This window comes from Eptatretus burgeri, chromosome 2, assembly GCF_056783735.1.
Source record: "Eptatretus burgeri isolate ZD-2024b chromosome 2, Ebu_testis_v1, whole genome shotgun sequence".
Classification (NCBI taxonomy): domain Eukaryota; kingdom Metazoa; phylum Chordata; class Myxini; order Myxiniformes; family Myxinidae; genus Eptatretus; species Eptatretus burgeri.
The window spans coordinates 70,697,119-70,718,208 of NC_140962.1; the positions used below are offsets into that span (position 1 = coordinate 70,697,119).

At 42.0% G+C, this 21,090-nt stretch overlaps 1 protein-coding gene across 2 annotated transcripts in view; it reads right to left on the minus strand.

The window, feature by feature from the left end:
* The window catches only part of LOC147032266 (uncharacterized), a 243,837-nt gene that overhangs the window by 215,519 nt on the left and 7,228 nt on the right, over window positions 1-21,090 (minus strand). For both annotated transcript variants that reach the window (XM_085869687.1, XM_085869689.1), the window contains exon 2: window positions 8,456-8,515. The gene's annotated coding sequence lies outside the window, so the exon portion shown is untranslated. The remainder of the gene's footprint in view (window positions 1-8,455; window positions 8,516-21,090) is intronic.

The following is a 21,090-nucleotide window of genomic DNA, read 5'->3' on the forward strand; positions in this document are numbered from 1 at the left end:
AATTTTCGCTTCGATGGCTTATGAAATACCAGAGAAAACATTATTTAATATTTTTCTTAAATCCAACATGGCGGCCAAACCATGTGACCTATCACTTTGAAATTAACAAACTTGCATCGCATACATGTCCCGAATATAGTTCTGAAATCTCGCCTTCATGGGACCAGCGCTTCTGGAGAAGAAGATGTTTGAAGGTTTTAGGGTTTTTTCAAGATGGCCACCAAACCATGTGACGTATCAACAACAAATTAACAAACTTGAAAGAGGACATCAGGGGGAATGTACGTGTAAAGTTTCGCCTTAATCTGTCCAGCCCTTCTGGAGAAGAAGATTTTTTTAAAAAACACTAAAAAACAAGATGGCGGCCGAATTACGTCATCGATGACGTCAAGAAAAACATTTTCCGCAGCAATTTTAGGCGTAGATGATGCTCAGAATTTTTCAGATTTTTCCTATATGGCGTTCTACTTGACGAATTTTCACTGGAATATCGCTTCACCTATGACGTCACGAAAAATCACACGTGTTCCCCATAGGGAGCTTAGTAAAATGTATCAAGCGAAAAATTTTCCATTGCACGGTTTCCGAGATACAGATGTCCAAAGTTTATCGCTTTTTTCAAGATGGCGACCGTACCACGTGACCAATGACGTCATAATTATAACGTGATTGTGCTATCAAAAAAGATACATACTGTGGTGAAAATTTTGTGTCGATCGGACTTAGTATCCCAGAGAAAATGGTTTTTAAAGCGAAAAAAGGGTGCAAAATGCCGGCGGAAAAAGAAAAATAATAATAATAATAATAAACAGAAGAAAAACAATAGGGTACCCTGTACTCACAGGGTACCCTAATAATAAACAGAAGAAAAACAATAGGGTACCCTGTACTCACAGGGTACCCTAACTAGAACTGCCACTTTATAACTGCTGGCAGTGATGACCGGGTACCCAGTCCGTCCGCCTTTGATACAACATGGGACTTTCTGCAGATGACAGTCGCAAAGTTTGGCATTGAAAGGATAAGCGGTGCCAGAGAAAACATTATTTAATAGTGATACAAACACAGGCCTGCTTCGAGACGGCACGGAACAGATGAGTTACGAACCGGGCGGCACAAAGCATTCAATTTCGTTATTACTGGCTTCCAGATTCAAATAATTAAATAATTCTGGCTCCCAAACCGCGTGACCGATCAGGTTGAAATTTTAAACTTTTATTTCGCATGTCACCTGAATTATAAATCTGAAGTTTCGCATATATAGAGGCAGCGGTTCCAGAGTAAACATTAATTAATATTTATCCTTCAATCCAAGATGGCGGCCAAACCATGTGACTTGTGATGTCATAATTTGCACCACGTGTGCAAACACGATGGTGGATGATAACTGCAAATTTTCGCTTCTCCAGGTTAAGCAGTTCCAGAGAAAACATTATTTAATATTTTAGTTAAAACCAACATGGCTGCCAAACCCTGGGCCCGATCGCGTTGAAATTTCAAACCCTCATTCCGCATGAGCGTTCCACCATAAACTTGATGTTTCACATTTATTGATGCAGTAGTTCCAGAGTAAACATTAATTAATATTTTTCCTTCAATCCAATATGGCTGCCAAACGTTGCATCGTACCTCAAAAGGGGGTGGGAACTTTTTATTCGTCATGGAGAGGCGGTCATAGTGGTGGAGTTTCGCCTGGATCTGTTCAGCCGTTTCAGAGAAAAAGACGTTTGAAGATATTGTTTTTCAATCCAAGATGGCTGACGAACCATGTGACCTATGACATCAGAAATGTATATTGTGCTTCCAACTGGGTATTGGAACACGTACGTGAAGTTTCGTGTTAATCGGTAAAGGTGCGTTTTTCAATCCAAGATGGCCGCCAAACCATGTGACGTGTGACATCATAATTTTTACCAAGCGTGCATACTGCCTGCTAGATGATAATTACAAATTTTCGATTCGTTTGGTTAAGCGGTTCCAGAGAAAACATTATTTAATATTTTTCTGAAATCCAAGATGGCGGCCAAACCATGTGACTTATCAATTCGAAATTAACAAACTTATATCGCCTTCCTGTCCCGAATATAGTTCTGAAATCTCCCCTTCATTGGGCTAACGCTTCTGGAGAAGAAGATGTTTGAAGGTTTTCGGGTTTTTTTCAAGATGGCCGCCAAACCATGTGACCGATCAAAAACAAATTAACAAACTTGAGAAAGGACCTCATGGGGAATATATCTGTGAAGTTTCGCGTCTTCATCTGTCTTGCCCTTCTGGAGAAGAAGATTTTTAAAATTTATTCATTTTCAATCCAAGATGGTTGCCGAACCTTGTGACCGAGGATATCATGAATTTAAATTCTGCTTTCCATCGTCGACCCGAACAAGTGTGTGAAGTTTTGTGTAAATCGGATAAAGTCTATTTTTCTATCCAAGATGGCCGCCAAACCATGTGACTTCTGAGGTAAAAATTTTTACCATGTATGCAGACTTGAGCGAGGAAGGCACTTGCAAATTTTCGCTTCGATGGCTTATGAAATACCAGAGAAAACTTTATTTAATATTTTTCTTAAATCCAACATGGCGGCCAAACCATGTGACCTATCACTTTGAAATTAACAAACTTGCATCGCATACATGTCACGAATATAGTTCTGAAATCTCGCCTTCATTGGACCAGCGCTTCTGGAGAAGAAGATGTTTGAAGGTTTTAGGGTTTTTTCAAGATGGCCGCCAAACCATGTGACGATCAACAACAAATTAACAAACTTGAAAGAGGACCTCAGGGGGAATGTGCCTGTAAAGTTTCGCCTTAATCTGCATAGCCGTTCTGGAGAAGAAGATTTTAAAAAAAACACTAAAAACAAGATGGCGGCCGAATTACGTCATCGATGACGTCAAAAAAAACATTTTCGTCAGTGATTTTTGGCGTAGATGATGCTCAGAATTTTTCAGATTTTTCCCATATGGCGTTCTACTTGACGAATTTTCACCGGTATATCGCTTCACCTATGACGTCACGAAAATCACACGTGTTCCCCATAGGGAGCTTAGTAAAATGTATCAAACGAAAATTTTTTCCATTGCACGGTTTCCGAGATACAGATGTCCAAAGTTTATCGCTTTTTTCAAGATGGCGACCGTACCACGTGACCAATGACGTCATAATTATAACGTGATTGTGCTATCAAAAAAGATACATACTATGGTGAAAATTTCCTGTCGATCGGACTTAGTGTTCCAGAGAAAATGATTTTTAAAGCGAAAAAGGGTGCAAAATGCCGGCGGAAGAATAATAATAATAATGCGTAATAATAAACAGAAGAAAAACAATAGGGTACCCTGTACTCACAGGGTACCCTAACTAGAACTGCCACTTTATAACTGCTGGCAGTGATGACCGGGTACCCAGTCCGTCCGCCTTTGATACAACATGGGACTTTCTGCAGATGACAGTCGCAAAGTTTCGCATTGAAAGGATAAGCGGTGCCAGAGAAAACATTATTTAATAGTGATACAAACACAGGCATGCTTCGAGACGGCGCGGAACAGACGAGTTACGAACCGGACAGCACGAAGCATTCAATTTCGTTATTACTGGCTTCCAGATTCAAATAATTAAATAATTCTGGCTCCCAAACTGCGTGACCGATCAGGTTGAAATTTTAAACTTTTATTTCGCATGTCACCTGAATTATAAATCTGAAGTTTCGCATATATAGAGGCAGCGGTTCCAGAGTAAACATTAATTAATATTTATCCTTCAATCCAAAATGGCGGCCAAACCATGTGACTTGTGATGTCATAATTTGCACCACGTGTGCAAACACGATGGTGGATGATAACTGCAAATTTTCGCTTCTCCAGGTGAAGCAGTTCCAGAGAAAACATTATTTAATATTTTTCTTAAAACCAACATGGCTGCCAAACCCTGGGCCCGATCGCGTTGAAATTTCAAACCCTCATTCCGCATGAGCGTTCCACCATAAACTTGATGTTTCACATTTATTGATGCAGTAGTTCCAGAGTAAACATTAATTAATATTTTTCCTTCAATCCAATATGGCTGCCAAACGTTGCATCGTACCTCAAAAGGGGGTGGGAACTTTTTATTCGTCATGGAGAGGCGGTCATAGTGGTCGAGTTTCGCCTGGATCTGTTCAGCCGTTTCAGAGAAAAAGACGTTTGAAGATATTGTTTTTCAATCCAAGATGGCTGACGAACCATGTGACCTATGACATCAGAAATTTAGATTCTGCTTCCAACTGGGTATTGGAACACGTTTGTGAAGTTTCGTGTTAATCGGTAAAGGTGCGTTTTTCTATCCAAGATGGCCGCCAAACCATGTGACGTGTGATGTCATAATTTTTACCATGCGTGCAGACACGATGGTAGATGATAATTACAAATTTTCGATTCGTTTGGTTCAGCGGTTCCAGAGAAAACATTATTTAATATTTTTCTTAAATCCAAGATGGCGGCCAAACCGTCTAACGTATCATTTCGAAATTAACAAACTTATATCGCCTACGTGTCCCGAATATAGTTCTGAAATCTCCCCTTCATTGGACCAGCGCTTCTGGAGAAGAAGATGTTTGAAGGTTTTAGGGTTTTTTCAAGATGGCCGCCAAACCATGTGACCGATCAAGAACAAATTAACAAACTTGAGAAAGGACCTCATGGGGAATATATGTGTGAAGTTTCGTCTTAATCTGTCTTGCCCTTCTGGAGAAGAAGATTTTTTTAAATTTATTCATTTTCAATCCAAGATGGCTGCCGAACCTTGTGACCTATGATATCATAAATTTAAATTCTGCTTTCCATCGTCGACCCGAATAAGTGTGTGAAGTTTCGTGTAAATCGGATAAAGTCTATTTTTCTATCCAAGATGGCCGCCAAACCATGTGACTTCTGAGGTAAAATTTTTTTACCATATATGCAGACTTGAGGGAGGAAGGCACTTGCAAATTTTCGCTTCGATGGCTTATGAAATACCAGAGAAAACATTATTTAATATTTTTCTTAAATCCAACATGGCGGCCAAACCATGTGACCTATCACTTAGAAATTAACAAACTTGCATCGCATACATTTCACGAATATACTTGTGAAATCTCGCCTTCATGGGACCAGCGCTTCTGGAGAAGAAGATGTTTGAAGTTTTTAGGGTTTTTTCAAGATGGCCGCCAAACCATGTGACGTATCAACAACAAATTAACAAACTTGAAAGAGGACATCAGGGGGAATGTACTTGTAAAGTTTCGCCTTAATCTGTCCAGCCCTTCTGGAGAAGAAGATTTTTTTAAAAAAACACTAAAAAACAAGATGGCGGCCGAATTACGTCATCGATGACGTCAAGAAAAACATTTTCGTCAGTGATTTTTGGCGTAGATGATGCTCAGAATTTTTCAGATTTTTCCTATATGGCGTTCTACTTGACGAATTTTCACCGGTATATCGCTTCACCTATGACGTCAGGAAAAATCACACGTGTTCCCCATAGGGAGCTTAGTAAAATGTATCAAACGAAAAATTTTTCCATTGCAGGGTTTCTGAGATACAGAGGTCCAAAGTTTATCGTTTTTTTCAAGATGGCGCCCGCACCACATGACAAATGACGTCATAATTATAACGTGATTGTGCTATCAAAAAAGATACATACTGTGGTGAAAATTTTGTGTCGATCGGACTTAGTATCCCAGAGAAAATGATTTTTAAAGCGAAAAAGGGTGCAAAATGCCGGCGGAAAAAGAAAAAGAATAAATAAAAATAATAATAAACTAGAACTGCCACTTTATAACTGCTGGCAGTGATGACCGGGTACCCAGTCCTTCCGCCTTTTGATACAACATGGGACTTTCTGCAGATGACAGTCACAAAGTATCGCTTTGATCGGGAAAGTGGTTCCAGAGAAAACATTATTTAAGAGTGATACAAACACAGGCCTGCTTCGAGACGGCGCGGAACAGACGAGTTACGAACCGGGCAGCACAAAGCATTCAATTTCGTTATTACTGGCTTCCAGATTCAAATAAATAAATAATTCTGGCTCCCAAACCGTGTGACCGATCAGGTTGAAATTTTAAACTTTTGTTTAGCATATCACCTGAATTATAAATGTGAAGTTTCGCATATATAGAGGCAGCGGTTCCAGAGTAAACATTAATTAATATTTATCCTTCAATCCAAGATGGCGGCCAAACCATGTGACTTGTGATGTCATAATTTGCACCACGTGTGCAAACACGATGGTGGATGATAACTGCAAATGTTCGCTTCTCCAGGTTAAGCAGTTCCAGAGAAAACATTATTTAATATTTTTCTTAAAACCAACATGGCTGCCAAACCCTGAGCCCGATCCCGTTGAAATTTCAAACGCTCATTCCGCTTGAGCGTACCACCATAAACTTGATGTTTCACATTTATTGATGCAGTATTTCCAGAGTAAACATTAATTAATATTTTTCCTTCAATCCAATATGGCTGCCAAACGTTGCGTCGTACCTCAAAAGGGGGTGAGAACTTTTTATTCGTCATGGAGAGGCGGTCATAGTGGTGGAGTTTCACCTGGATCTGTTCAGTCGTTTCAGAGAAAAAGACGTTTTAAGATATTATTTTTCAATCCAAGATGGCTGACGAACCATGTGACCTATGACATCACAAATTTATATTCTGCTTCCAACTTGGTATTGGAACACGTCTGTGAAGTTTCGTGTTAATCGGTAAAGGTGCGTTTTTCTATCCAAGATGGCCGCTAAAACCATGTGACGTGTGACGTCATAATTTTTACCTTGCGTGCATAGACGATGATAGATGATAATTGCAAATTTTCGATTCGTTAGGTTAAGCGGTTCCAGAGAAAACATTATTTAATATTTTTCTTAAATCCAACATGGCGGCCAAACCGTGTGACTTTTCAATTCGAAATTAACAAACTTATATCGCCTACCTGTCCCGAATATAGTTATGAAATCTCCTTCCTCGGACCAGCGCTTCTGGAGAAGAAGATGTTTGAAGGTTTTAGGGTTTTTTCAAGATGGCCGCCAAACCATGTGACCGATCAAGAACAAATTAACAAACTTGAGAAAGGACCTCATGGGGAATATATGTGTGAAGCTTCGTCTTAATCTGTCTTGCCCTTCTGGAGAAGAAGATTTTTAAAATTTATTCATTTTCAATCCAAGATGGCTGCCGAACCTTGTGACCTATGATATCATAAATTTAAATTCTGCTTTCCATCGTCGACCCGAATAAGTGTGTAAAGTTTCGTGTAAATCGGATAAGGTCCATTTTTCTATCCAAGATGGCCGCCAAACCATGTGACTTCTGAGGTAAAAAATTTTTACCATGTATGCAGAGTTGAGGGAGGAAGGCACTTGCAAATTTTCGCTTCGATGGCTTTTGAAATTCCAGAGAAAACATTATTTAATATTTTTCTTAAATCCAACATGGCGGCCAAACCATGTGACCTATCACTTTGAAATTAACAAACTTGCATCGCATATATGTCACGAATATAGTTCTGAAATCTCGCCTTCATTGGACCAGCGCTTCTGGAGAAGAAGATGTTTGAAGGTTTTAGGGTTTTTTCAAGATGGCCGCCAAACCATGTGACGTATCAACAACAAATTAACAAACTTGAAAGCGGACCTCAGGGGGAATGTATCTGTAAAGTTTCGCCTTAATCTGTCCAGCCCTTCTGGAGAAGAAGATTTTTTTCTTAAAAACACCAAAAAACAAGATGGCGGCCGAATTACATCATCGATGACGTCAAAAATAACATTTTTGACGATGAATTTTGGTGTAGATGACGCTCAGAATTTTTCAGATTTTTCCTATATGGCGTTCTACTTGACGAATTTTCACCGGTATATCGCTTCACCTATGACGTCACGAAAAATCACACGTGTTCCCCATAGGGAGCTTAGTAAAATATATCAAACGAAAAATTTTTCCATTGCACGGTTTCCGAGATACAGATGTCCAAAGTTTATCGCATTTTTCAAGATGGCGACCGTACCACGTGACCAATGACGTCATAATTATAACGCGATTGTGCTATCAAAAAAGATACACACTATGGTGAAAAGTTCCTGTCGATCGGACTTTGTGTTCCAGAGAAAATGATTTTTAAAGCGAAAAAGGGTGCAAAATGCCGGCGGAAAAATAATAATAATAATGCGTAATAATAAACAGAAGAAAAACAATAGGGTACCCTGTACTCACAGGGTACCCTAATAAACAGAAGAAAAACAATAGGGTACCCTGTACTCACAGGGTACCCTAATAATAAACAGAAGAAAAACAATAGGTTATCCAGTCCATTTGACTGGATACCCTAATTATGGATTCGTGGTTCAAAACTATCTTGGTCCTACATTTGTAAACCATGTCTATTGAGGAAAGAAACCCAATGAGGAAATAAGATGCACAACATGCAATGTTACAATTATCATTACCTGAAACTGAGAAATCCTGAAAATTCTGATATGTTCACGTCTCCCTCTTCACACATATGTCTGCACACAAACAAGCAAGTGTAAGGCGTTGGGGATGCGAAAGAACAATGAAAAGAAAGATTACAGGATGCAAGGGGTAATTTTGGAGCGTGTCACATGGGAGAAGGATCTGGGGGTGCCAGCAGAAACAGTAGATAAGTTTAAATTGGAATTAGATAGGTACCTGGAAGTATTGGAGATAGAGGGGTATAGGGATGTTAGCAGGACTTTTAGGTAGCTTGAGCATTGATGAGTGATTGTGTGCATCTGTGTGGAGTGTTGGCTGGAGGGGTCTCATCAAGGGGTGATGTGTGGTTGATGTTGTGTGTTTCTCACCCAAGAACTGCCTTCGTCCACTCTGCCCCCCCCTCCGGAAAGATAAAACTACTAAAAAAAACATTTTGCATTTTATTTTTAAAATAAATTGGCCTGGTGTAAATGTGGTGCAAGCACGATGGGCCGAATTCCCTCCTGTGTGTCGTTTCCTTGTGATTCATTGTGATGCCCCTCTCCATCCCATAATACCGTCTCTCTCCCCCTTTCTTTTACTACAAGCCTGGTTACGTGACTTGAGATGGTGTTACCGAAACAAAGGAGACATGCAATGTGAAGTGATACATGTTGAGGCGAATATCACCCTAAAATATATAATTTGGTGTCTGTCTGTCTGTCTGATCGCGATACATTCAGTCGTTACAAATCCAATCTCAACCAAACTTGAAAGGAGGATTAAAGGTCACCCAACGGAGGTTGTATTGCCACTTCATTTGTCCCTCTCCCCAAGGAGCTTTTCATCCTTGGGCGAAATCCATGTTAACATGATGTTTACGCACCAGGAACTCTCACGGCTCTTTGATCTGTCGTTTCTTCGACGCGGTTTTGTTTTGCTACAAGACGAGTCACGTGCCTATTTAATAGGTAATTTGCTTCTGTGTTGTTTACGCTTTGATTTCTGGCATATGTCACGCAGTGACTCCGCGAGCCACATGCCTTGCACGTGTCATTGTACGCGGGGCACATGCGCTGCTGGTGCGCAAGACCACAATTTGTGCACGCTTTGCAGATTTGCTGGATAGCAACAACTGCGACACTGCTATCTGCAGGGATTTGTAAACATTTCTACTGGCAGCCATAGCCTCATATTTCCAGCCCTCGGCGACGATCTCATCGATTGTGAAACCTGTCAGGTGGTCAAACAGATCTTTTTTGAAATGCTTCAAACTCAGTGTAGACTTTTGTCTGGATCACAGTAACTCCAACCTACAGATGGAAAAAAAATAACCTTAATCTGTAGTTGGTTCTCAAATAACATGCATAACTTGTTGGAATCGTTTTGATCATCATCTTTTAGGCTTGATACATTTATTCTTTTGAGCCCTTCATTGTGAACAGATATTTTAATTTTCACTGCTCTTTTGCTCATCATTATCTACCAGACACGGAGACATTCGCTGCTTAGAAAGTTTAAATTCTTCTGTCTGATCAGATGAATTCCAATGCATTTCTGGGTATTTGGCCGTGGTGAGTTTGTCTGCATACTGACTTAGACGAGCAATGAAAACGTATAGAATATACGGAGAAATATGTTGGCAGTATTGATGAAGAACAGTCAAAGCACAAAACAATGAGAATATCAGTGGTGCTCCAAGTATGTCAGTATGCAAACAAATAAGCCAGTTGAATGTTTGAAATACATATGATCGGTAACTCTACGTTTTCAAAACACATTACATAAATGGTGGCACTTAGGTGGTTTAATGAGTCACAGTCAAAGTTCACTCTTATTGATGGGATGATACGCCCATGATACTTGCGTTGTGGTTTCCTGACATCAATGTTGGATGATCTGAATCAACATGAGATCTTGTCATGGCATCCCAAATGCACGGTGATCAGTGTTTCTTACCATTCTCCAGGCACTGAAATTCCGTGAAGTTTGGTCATCGAAATACTCAATGCTAGTTGTCAGCACGGCAAGCAACTAGAAGGGCACTCGGTAGAGTGAATACCTCCGCCACGTAATGCCTGATCCACGAGAACATATCGGGCCCAAATATTTTTGAAATATCATGCTATGCAGTACTTTATCTTTTTGAACCTTATCTCTCAATGGCGAAGAATCACTTTAGAAATTAAATAATTCTCGTATCCAGATCTGCATTCGGATCTTCACCAAAATCGAATCAATTCGGCCTTGCCACACACCCAACCTGTCCACCAAATTTCAACTAAATCCGTCTACAAAATTTTGAGATATCATGCTATATATATATATATATCATGAGATAGGGTTTTTGGCCCTATCTCTCAATGGTGAAGAATCACTTAGAAATTTTAATGGTAGGATCTGGATCCGGATCTTCACCAAAATCTAATTAGTTCGTCCTTGTCTAACACCGAAACTGTCCACATTTTGAGATATCCTATACACAAAGAGAAAGGGGTGAAAAAATAACCTCCTTCACCTTCAGTGGCGGAGGTAATAAGCTGTAGCTGACTGTCTGCCACTGTTTCTGTTGACATTGCTGATGATGTTCCAGATCATCAAAATATCCCAGAAGACATCACCAGTATCTGCTCCAAAACTCTCGGTTAAACAAACACCAGTATTATCCGAATATATGACCTTGTGGGATATCAAAGTGTGGAGGGAACAATTGGATGATTCCTCCCTCATCAAACGTCCCAATTGCGTGCTAGATTGTGAGCACTTAGCAATTCTCTGCAACTATGACACTGGGCATGACATCAGTCCTCAAGAATGCCATCGATATCAATTTCACATCGGAAACACTTTCTGTCAGGGATGTACTCGCCAGCATCACAACACATCTACAAGGACAGCACCATATCATCCATGATCTGGGTGATTTTCATGAGCGGCACTAAGGGCATGGGGAGACCTTTGACTCATTTTATTGTGCACTAGCAAATACCACCCATCACTTCACTGGTGGGGATACTAAAGGGGGGAGAGGGGTGGAGGAGAGAGAGAGGGGGGGAGAGAGTGAGTTGGTGAAGGAGAGAGGAGGGATGGGGAGCGAGGAGGAAAGGAGAGTGAGGAGGGGCTGGGGAAAGGAAGGCAGCGAGAGCTGAGAGGAAGAGAAGGCAGACGTGTGGTGGAGCGTTAATTACGAGTCATACTGTCTCATCAAAATGCTTCTGCATTGAATAACAGTGAAGATGGAAACAAAATAATGTCTGAAATCCATTTTCTACCAGTCATACTATAAATAATACCCAGAAACAAACACCACCCGGACATTTCCGGAGATAAACACAGTCCAGAAACAAACACTGCCCAGAGACAAACACCAGCAGAACACGTCTGGACACAAACTCCCGTCAGGACATAAACACTGCCTGGACATGTTCGGAGACAAAAACTGACCGGACGTGTATGGAGACAAACATCTCCCGGACGTAAACACCATCCAGACATGTTCGGAGATGAACACCACCCAGACGCGTCCAGAACCAAGCAGTTCAGAGGCAAGCACCTCTCAGACACGTCTAGAGACAAACTCTCGTCTGGAGACAAACTCCCGTCCAGACATAAACACCACCCAGACGCGTCTGGGGACAAACTCCCATCTAGACATAAACACCGTCCGGACACATTCGGAGACAAACACCGACCGGAGCTATGCTGTCCAGATGCAAATACTGCTCAGACAGATCCAGAGACAAACACCACCCGACACATCCGGAGACAAGCTCCATCCAGACATATACCGCCCAGATACGTTCGGAGACAAACACCACCTGGACACATCCAGAGACAGACAAACAATGCCCGGAGATACACAAACACTATCTGGAGATAAACAGTGCCCGGACGCCTCCGGGGACAAACAATGCCCAGACACATCCAGAGCCTAACTCTATCCAGACACATCCAGTGACAAACAATGCCCGGACAGGTCTGAAGCCAAACCCCATCCAGACACATCTGGAGATAAACTCCATCCGGACATGTCTGCAGACAAACTCTGTCCGGAGAAAAACACTGTCCGGACATAATCACCACCCGGTCTCACCCGTAGAGAAGAGAGAGAGATATATATATATATATATATATATATATATATATATATATATATATATATATATATATATATATATATATATATATATATATATATATATATATATATATATATGTGTGGGAGGTTGCTGGTCTGTATTAGGTGCGGGCAGAGTGAGGATGGGACAGAGAGCGAGAGAGAGGGGGGGGGGGTGGTCGTTATCAGATTGAAAATACAATGAGTTAGGAGCAAAACAAACACACACACACACACACACACACACACACACACACACACACACACACACACACACACACACACACACACACACACACACACACACACACACACACAGTATTCGTGCTTGGCCGACATCTGCAACTTTTCAGGAATTGGCAGATTGGTGTCAGTGTGATTACCAACGACAGTACTTACTCTATACAACCCAAAAACCTTGAGTAGCTTTCACCGAAAAACAACGTTGCATTTACATAGATGTTTCAAGGAGATGTGCATAAACATTAATCTTTGTAAACAGTTGCGTGTGTCGTGTAGAACAAAACTTTGCTCGTTCATTTAGAAAACACACTCATACGTCAAACGGCTCAGAAATCGGATGTTATCAAATATATTTTGGTTTGAAACTCACAAAGAGAAACCATATCAACTTTGTAAATTATGTACCTCTCTCTTGTAGCAACTGCCGATGGTACATCCTGATCAGGACACGAACTGCACAGCTATCAACTATAGAGCGCTCGACAAGTGGCTTAAGCACTCAAGCAAGCACTCCAATTAAATGGTTGACAAGGAACGCCTGGTCAGGCTGTGGCTGCATACCAAATAGGATCAATTTACCTTTGAAGCCGGTCTTCACCGCACCCGCAGCAGTTAAATAAATTAAATGAATTCATTCAAATAATAACTTTATCCACAAAACACTTGCTGTCTAACGTAGAACAACCCTGGAGACATCGCAAAGTTGAATCGCCCATGAAATAAACATTGCAGATAATCTACCACATTGCCTGCTCATCTGTGCATGCATCACGTGGTACATTGGTTCACGGTCCACGCAAACGTTACAAATTTATTTTAAAACGTCCGTTTTTCACCAGATTTGCTTATATTCCTTGCGGAGCACCTCACGAAACCTCTGAACATATAGACACAGATCTGGCAGACGCTATAGATAAGTAGTCCCTCTGGGGGACAGGGCATGATGTCAAGCAGTGAATGCATTAAATCATATCGCCCTGTGAAGCTGGTTAATTTTGGCACGTTCCAAAAAAAAAAAATTTCACTCAATATAATTCTCCAAACAGTAGAAAAAGATAAGTTTAATACTTTGAAAATGCCACATTTTCTTGTGTACAGATGGAAAAGGAGGGACCATAGCCTTGCTTGCTTAAAGTTAATAGGTATATCGGCTTAGTTATAAGACTCGTTATTTCTTTAGATTATCTTATTTCACTCGAGATTTTGACACTTATTTACTCCAGAGGATATCCGATCCTCAAAGCCGAGAGAATATTTTGGTGATATACTTTAGTTAGTCCATGAGAGTAGATCATCGAAAATTGCATCATATCATGCATGAAATCACTCCAAGCTCCTAATTTGAAAACGATAGCACTTACAAAAGTGACGTACACAGTGATTTGTAGCTATGATGAACAGGCATTCGTTAATATGCATGAAGAAAGTGAATAAGGAAACTTTATTGTCAATAAATCATTGCGGCCTGTTCCAAGTCAAGGCATGGTTGAGCAGGCCAAAAATCATGGTGGCTTCAGCCCAGGCAACACCTTAAGACCCCAGAGAGCAATGTGGCCGAGGATTGTACCTGATAAAGGATACAATTAAATATGGCCGTTAATTGTCTTAAAAAGGCAGGTTTTAATTAACCCAAACACCCAATTTTCAGTCATGCACTTCCTCTGAGTTTTCTTCATGTACATGCGAAGTTTCAGGCTGATAAGTTTCATGGTTTTGGAGTTATAGAGGAGACACACACACACACACTGACATTTATAAGTATAGATTAAAGGAGATTGCTCCCAATTGTGATCTCTCAAACATCATTGTCGAACAACAGTTTCGTATTCACATCATCACTGGCATATTTGATTCAAAGGTGCATCATAAGCTTATGGCTGAGAGAGATCTCACACTACAACGTACTCTGGACGTGTCAGTGAGGAAGCCAGCAGGAAGGCTGACAATATGATGTCTGGACGTCAATCCCAAGTGGGTCATCAAACCATTTTTTTGTCATGGTCAGTCCCACTCTGAGAACACCAAATGCGAAAATTGTGGGGGTGAAGCCCACAGTAGCTCAAACAGCTGCCCAGCTCATGATGAGAAGTGTCAACAATGCTACACGATGCGTCACTTCACACGTATATGTCAAAAATTTAAAGTTCACAAGCGTGCATGGAAGATTAGACAGTGCACTGACAACAAGCAACCTCCAGCTATTCTGCGGGTTGTCCTGGTTGCTGATGTGTTCTACACATTGTGGAGGAAACATTCATTTCGGATTCGCAGAGACATTGACAACTTCGATGGTGATCCTATTGGTACCCTGGAGGCACTCCTAGAGACCAGTGTTGAGGCAACCATCATCGATCCTGCACACCTGTAGCAACTTGGTATACATCCAGTTAACTTGGATGATGATGCCAATCTACAAGTGGTCAATACTGATAGTGCTTCGTTGAAATGCATGGGCACTCCATGTTTATATCCGTCATGGAGATAAATCTGTTTGGGAAACTGTACCTGTGTGCAATGGGGTATGAACAGCCTGACTTGCATTCTATTTGATAAACAACTTGGCATGGTGCCTCTGTGGTGGACAATTGATGAATCGGGTGATACGAAAACACAGCCTGTACAATATAACATAGTCAGCCGATCCAGTGATGACTCTCACTCCACCTCACCAATGAACTCTGGCACGTGGAATCTCGGCGACGAACTGACGCAGCAACAATGATCGCAGGTTTGTGATCCTCTGCTAGCTGAACTTGCAGACATCGTTACCAACGACAATAGTGTCCGACTGATGAAGGATGGCGCTATGTGCATGAACCTAAAGGATGACGCCGTACCCTTCCAGCTGTGGAAGGCACACCCACTCCCACTGGCTTGGTGGGATCCGATGAAGTCAGAACTTGAATACATGGTAAACTAGGGTATCATTTATTCGATGGGAAGCGAGCCTTCAGATTGGTGTCATTCACTAGTGGCTACTCCAAAACCTAACGGTCGCATTCACATGTGTGTGGATTACCATTTGTTGAACAGCTATGTTAAGCGCCCTGTATATCTCATCACACCTGCTGGGGCAGTCTTGCATGTGAAGAATGCTTGTTTCTATACTGTGTATGACATGACTAAGGCCGAGGTCACATTTGCCACGGCGGCCGTGGGGTCTCCAAAATCTGCGGCCACTATCAATTATACGGCGGCCGCAGTATTTCCACGGTCACACAATGTAGCAGTCACATATGTTTTTATTTTTCGGGGAGCCGCACGGCGTATTTATAAATTGTGGAGACCGAAAACGTGGGGGTGCCGTACGGTCTTTGATTTGATGTCGCACGGTGACCTTAGGGCGTCGCTGCGGCGGCCATATAATTTTCAAGGCAGATGCAACGTGCCCGCAAGGCGACCGCAGGGGGAGCGCAGGGGGGCCCTAAGGCGAACGTGCGGCCAGACGGATGGTAACGAGTGGGTATATATACCAGTTCTTTTTTTTACTGAAATAAAAATATACCAGTATATATAACTGAATATACTATAACTATAATATACCGTGGTGCCCCCAGAATCCAAACGCCCCATTGTTTGAACAAATTGGAATACAAATCATTTTTTCGAGAAAATTTTGCCCTAAAAACCTAATACATTTTAAAAAACCGAACACAACGTAGCGTTCATGTTTGTTCACGTGTCTCCCCCACCTGTTCGAGCCGCATCTTCGCGCTTTGTTCATTCAGTTCGTCGGTGGAAGTCCTCGTGAAAGCATCTCTCGTGTGTTGATCGATAGTTTAGTCCTCAGTCACATTTGCTCTACGGCGAGGATACGGCGGCCGTACGCCCTCTGAATTGACAGAAACGTGCGGCGGCCGCAGAGAAACTGAGGTGGCCTCAGGGTGGCCCTATGCCGTATGGCTATATTTTACAGGTTGTAAGGTCGCGGTGGAATTATAACGCGGAGTTATAACTTTTTTCATTTCTACGTTCGCTGTAGAAATTCGACAAGCTGAAACAAAAGAACTGGTTAGAAAAAAAAAAAAATTTTACCCATTCGTTACCGTCCGTCTGGCCGCACGTTCGGCTTAGGGTCCCCCTGCAGTCGCCTTGTGGGCACCTTGCGTCTGCTTTCAAAATTCTATGGCCGCCGCAGGAACGCCCTAAGGTCACCGTACAACATCAAATCAAAGACCGTACGGCACACCCATGTTTTCGGTCTCCACAATTTATAAATACGCCGTGCGGCTACCCGAAAAATAACAAGGACAAATGTGTCCAAGAGCAACGTCCAAAACCTAAAGGTTTTGTCGGCTAAAAAATAAAAAAAATAAAAAAAAATTTAGACACAACAACAACAACAACTTCCGATATTTCGTGACGTGCCTTCATTAAGCCAATAGCGAAACCCGTCATACTGTATTTACGTATTTACGATATATCGTGTATTTACGAAATATATAATGTATTTACGAAATTACAATACGATAAATGGAATAATCTTTCAATAGTAACATCAACTTTTCGAAACTTTAAAGCAAATGTCTGAATATATTTAAAAGTTCATGATAGACGCTCTCAAAAGGCACCGTCTATGTGAGGATGTGTACATGTGCTCAGTATTTAAGGTGATCCGGATCTTGTATATACTAGAGCCGAGTCCGAGAGAGTAAGGTTTTGTCTTCACAAGAAGAAGAAGAAGAAGAAGAAGAAGAAGAAGAAGAAGAAGAAGAAGAAGAAGAAGAAGAAAAGGAAGAACAAGAACAAGACGAAGAAGAACAACAACGCCGAGCTCTCTATGAGCAGCGTTCGCTACGTGAGACCAGGGTTTATTCTAACGTGCAGTTGTACCCCTTTTGTGCAGTTGTAAATTCAAAATGTGCAGTTGTAAATCCAGATTTGTGCAGTTGTCAATTTGTTCTTTGTTTGAATTTGCATGGCTCGGGTGTCATAAACTAGGAAGGAACCACAATAGACGTCACTGATAGTCTGATAGCTGACCAAAACTTTTTTTTTTATTAACCTCACAATATAATGCAATCATACATATTACATAAATCATAATATATGACATAGACTACCACATTTCACATTACAAATTATATCTTAAACAGTGAGGATTATCAAACGTATTTACAGTAGATGTGAAACCACAAGTGGTTGCTCATAGTCGCACAAAGAACAAAATCATAAACCTGAGCCTGAGGTTGACTATGACTAACATTAGAACCAAGTTTCAGGTAAGTCCAACTCGCTAGCTGTCTTTGGCATGAGTAAGATTAAACAAAATCTGTAGAACTTAACGAAAATGAACATTTGAACCTGTCCAAGTAAGCAAAACTGTAAGAAGTTAGAATTTCTTGACCTTCTTCTTAGGTGGTACCTCCACCTCGTCAGGCTCGTCATCCTCTACTTTGTGTTCTGCTTCTGTGAAAACTCCCTTGAAGTGGACTTGAAACTTTGCTTTGTCATGGCTTTTGTTTCTGCGTGCCTTTGATGACAGCCAAATCATAACCGCCTCCCTTGGATCAAATGCTTCTAATGGTGGCATGTTGTAATGTATGTACAAATACAGATTTTCCGTCTCCACTGACATTCTTGATCTTTCACATGTTTTCAGAGCATTGCTGCTACTTATAAGATGCTCAACATCTGCTGAATGAGGCTTGGCAGCCACAACTCTGATTAATGCCTTCACCAGATTTGGAAACAGTTCTTTAGACACCAGATACTTGACCAGCTTGTTGAGTGTAATTAATTAATGTTTGTGTAATTAATTAGATATCGTTTTCTTGCAAAATAGCCATATATGGCAGATTGACAGATGGCCTCGCGCCCCCTATATCCATCTCACACCCCCCCAGTTTGGGAACCACTGGTTTAGGTCGTTCGGGCCTCGCATCAGGGGCGTATTTAATGTCGGTGCAGTCGGTGCAAACACCGACGGGCCCCTCAACATGCGGGCCCCCAATAATGAGCAAAGGCAAAAAATCTATAGGTAATAAATTACCAATTTTCATCCCAGAATTAGGCTATGAAACTGGTCAAGACACCTATCAGAATGCACCACAGAGCATCTAGAAATCAAAAAATTTCTGGGGGGCAGAGCCACCCAGCGGAAGGGAATACCCCTCCCACACCCTCCCGCGCTCTGCGTGCCTTGCCCTCCGGGCCTCGGCGCTGCTACGCATCACGACGGCTGAGCCGTCGTGCTCGGCTGCTTCGCAGCCTCCATTATTTCACGCCCCTGCCTCGCATCAGATTTTGTGCAGTTGTAAATTTTCCTTAGAATAAACCCTGTGCGAGACGCTGCCAAAAACATATGTGACTGCTACATTGTGTGACAGTGGAAATACTGCGGCCGCTTTATAATTGCTAGTGCCCGTACATTTTGTAGACCCTCCGGCCGCCGAGCCAAATGAGACAGGCCTTACCTCGTGTTTTCACCTTCATTTGTGATGTTTGTTTTTTAATCATCTTGTGCTTTAATTAATAACAATCGGGCAAGGATTGCATTTCACAGCAAAACCAGTTGTAATTTGGAATATCCATGATTACGTCAGCCCGATGCGTTTGATGAAAGTGATTGTGGTTCTGCGGGCATCATGTTTGATGAGCTGCCCTGGGGGCAGCGCTCTCGCAGAGTGCGCGAGCGATCGGAACCCAGGCCGGAGCACGAGCCTGTGTGGACCTTTGGATATGGTGATTGTACCAGTTTACATATAATACACCGCCACCGAAGGGCATTTACTCATCTTAGTTCACCTTAAACATGGAGAATTTCAGTTTAAAGTGTCTTGAAAGTGGGTTTTCTTTGGGTCCACAAACGGATTAATTCACTCCATTATTTCTTATTGGGAAAATATTTTTGGAATCCAAACTTTTTGCAATCCGAACAGCCTCCTAGAACGAATTAAATTGGGATTCTGGGGGCACTACGGTATAGGCAAACACCTATACTCCGATCTCTAGCGGTAGCGCACGGTGGACACACGGTCGACGCAGACTGCCAATGAGGCCGTACGTAGGTGCACGGCGGGCGTAGGGAAACCGTGCGTCGACGCTGCGTTGCCTGCAGGTAGTCACACAGACCGCAAGGCCACCGTACGGCGACCGTGGAAATAGTGCGGCCGCCGTAATTTTTTGGGGGTTGGGAAAATTCATTTTTCATTGAGAAGAGCTTACGGCAGCCGCACGAATAACGCAAGCCCACCGTACGCCCTACGTACGGTCGACGTGGAACACATCTACATCATAGCTTGGCTTGTCGAATTTCTATGGCGAACGTAGAAATGAAAAAAGTTATAACTCCACACTATAATTAAACGGCGACCCTACGGCCTGTAAAATATAGCCAAACGGCGTAGGACCTCCCTGAGGCCACCTCAGTTTCTCTGCGGCCGCCGCACGTTTCTGTCAATTCAGAGGGCGTACGTATCCTTGCCGTAGAGCAAATGTGACCTAGGTCTTAAGAATAATGGCAAATTTCTCTGGTTGAGGCCAGCCCATCCCTTGCCATGTTCATGACACCCTGGGATCGGTTCAAATACTACTACAAGCTCCAATTGGTCTCCACACAAATGGAGACGAATATTATTGCAGAGGCGACATCGCTCTTGATGGGATTCAAAGTACGGTTAGAGTTGGCGATGATAAGCTAACCTATGGATCGACATATAATGAACATGTTCAACAGATGCGGAATATACTTCTTTGATGCTGTGAACATGGCATCACGTTGAACCCACAGAGATTTCACTTTGCTCAGGAATAGTTTCAAATTCTGTGGCTACATCATTAATTGCGATGGTGTCACATCAGGTTGAAACAAATCCACTGTTATCGCAGGCTTTCCTACACCAAACAATGTCACCAACTTTGTCATTCCCTGGTTTGGTTCATCAGTTGGATAGTTTTTTCCACTGATATTTTGGCTATGTCGGTCCTCTTCGTGGCTTACTGAAGAAGGGGTCAGTCTTCGATTAGACTGCGAATCATGACAACGCATTTTTTGTGACTAAACTGACTAAACGTGCTCTCACATCACTGACTGTTCTTGTGCACTTCAACCCTTCATTACTTACAATGCTAAAGACTGATGTGTCTCATCTCAATGAACTTGGGTTTGCATTGCTCCAATGACACAGCGATCAATGGAAACTTGTTCAGTGTGGGTCACGTTATCTCAGTGATGTCGAGTGTCGTTACGCAATGATTGAGCTCAAAGCTTTGGCAGTAGTTTGGGGCATGAAGAAATGCCACCACTACGTACTGGGCCAACCCACATTCCAGCTTGTCATCAACCAC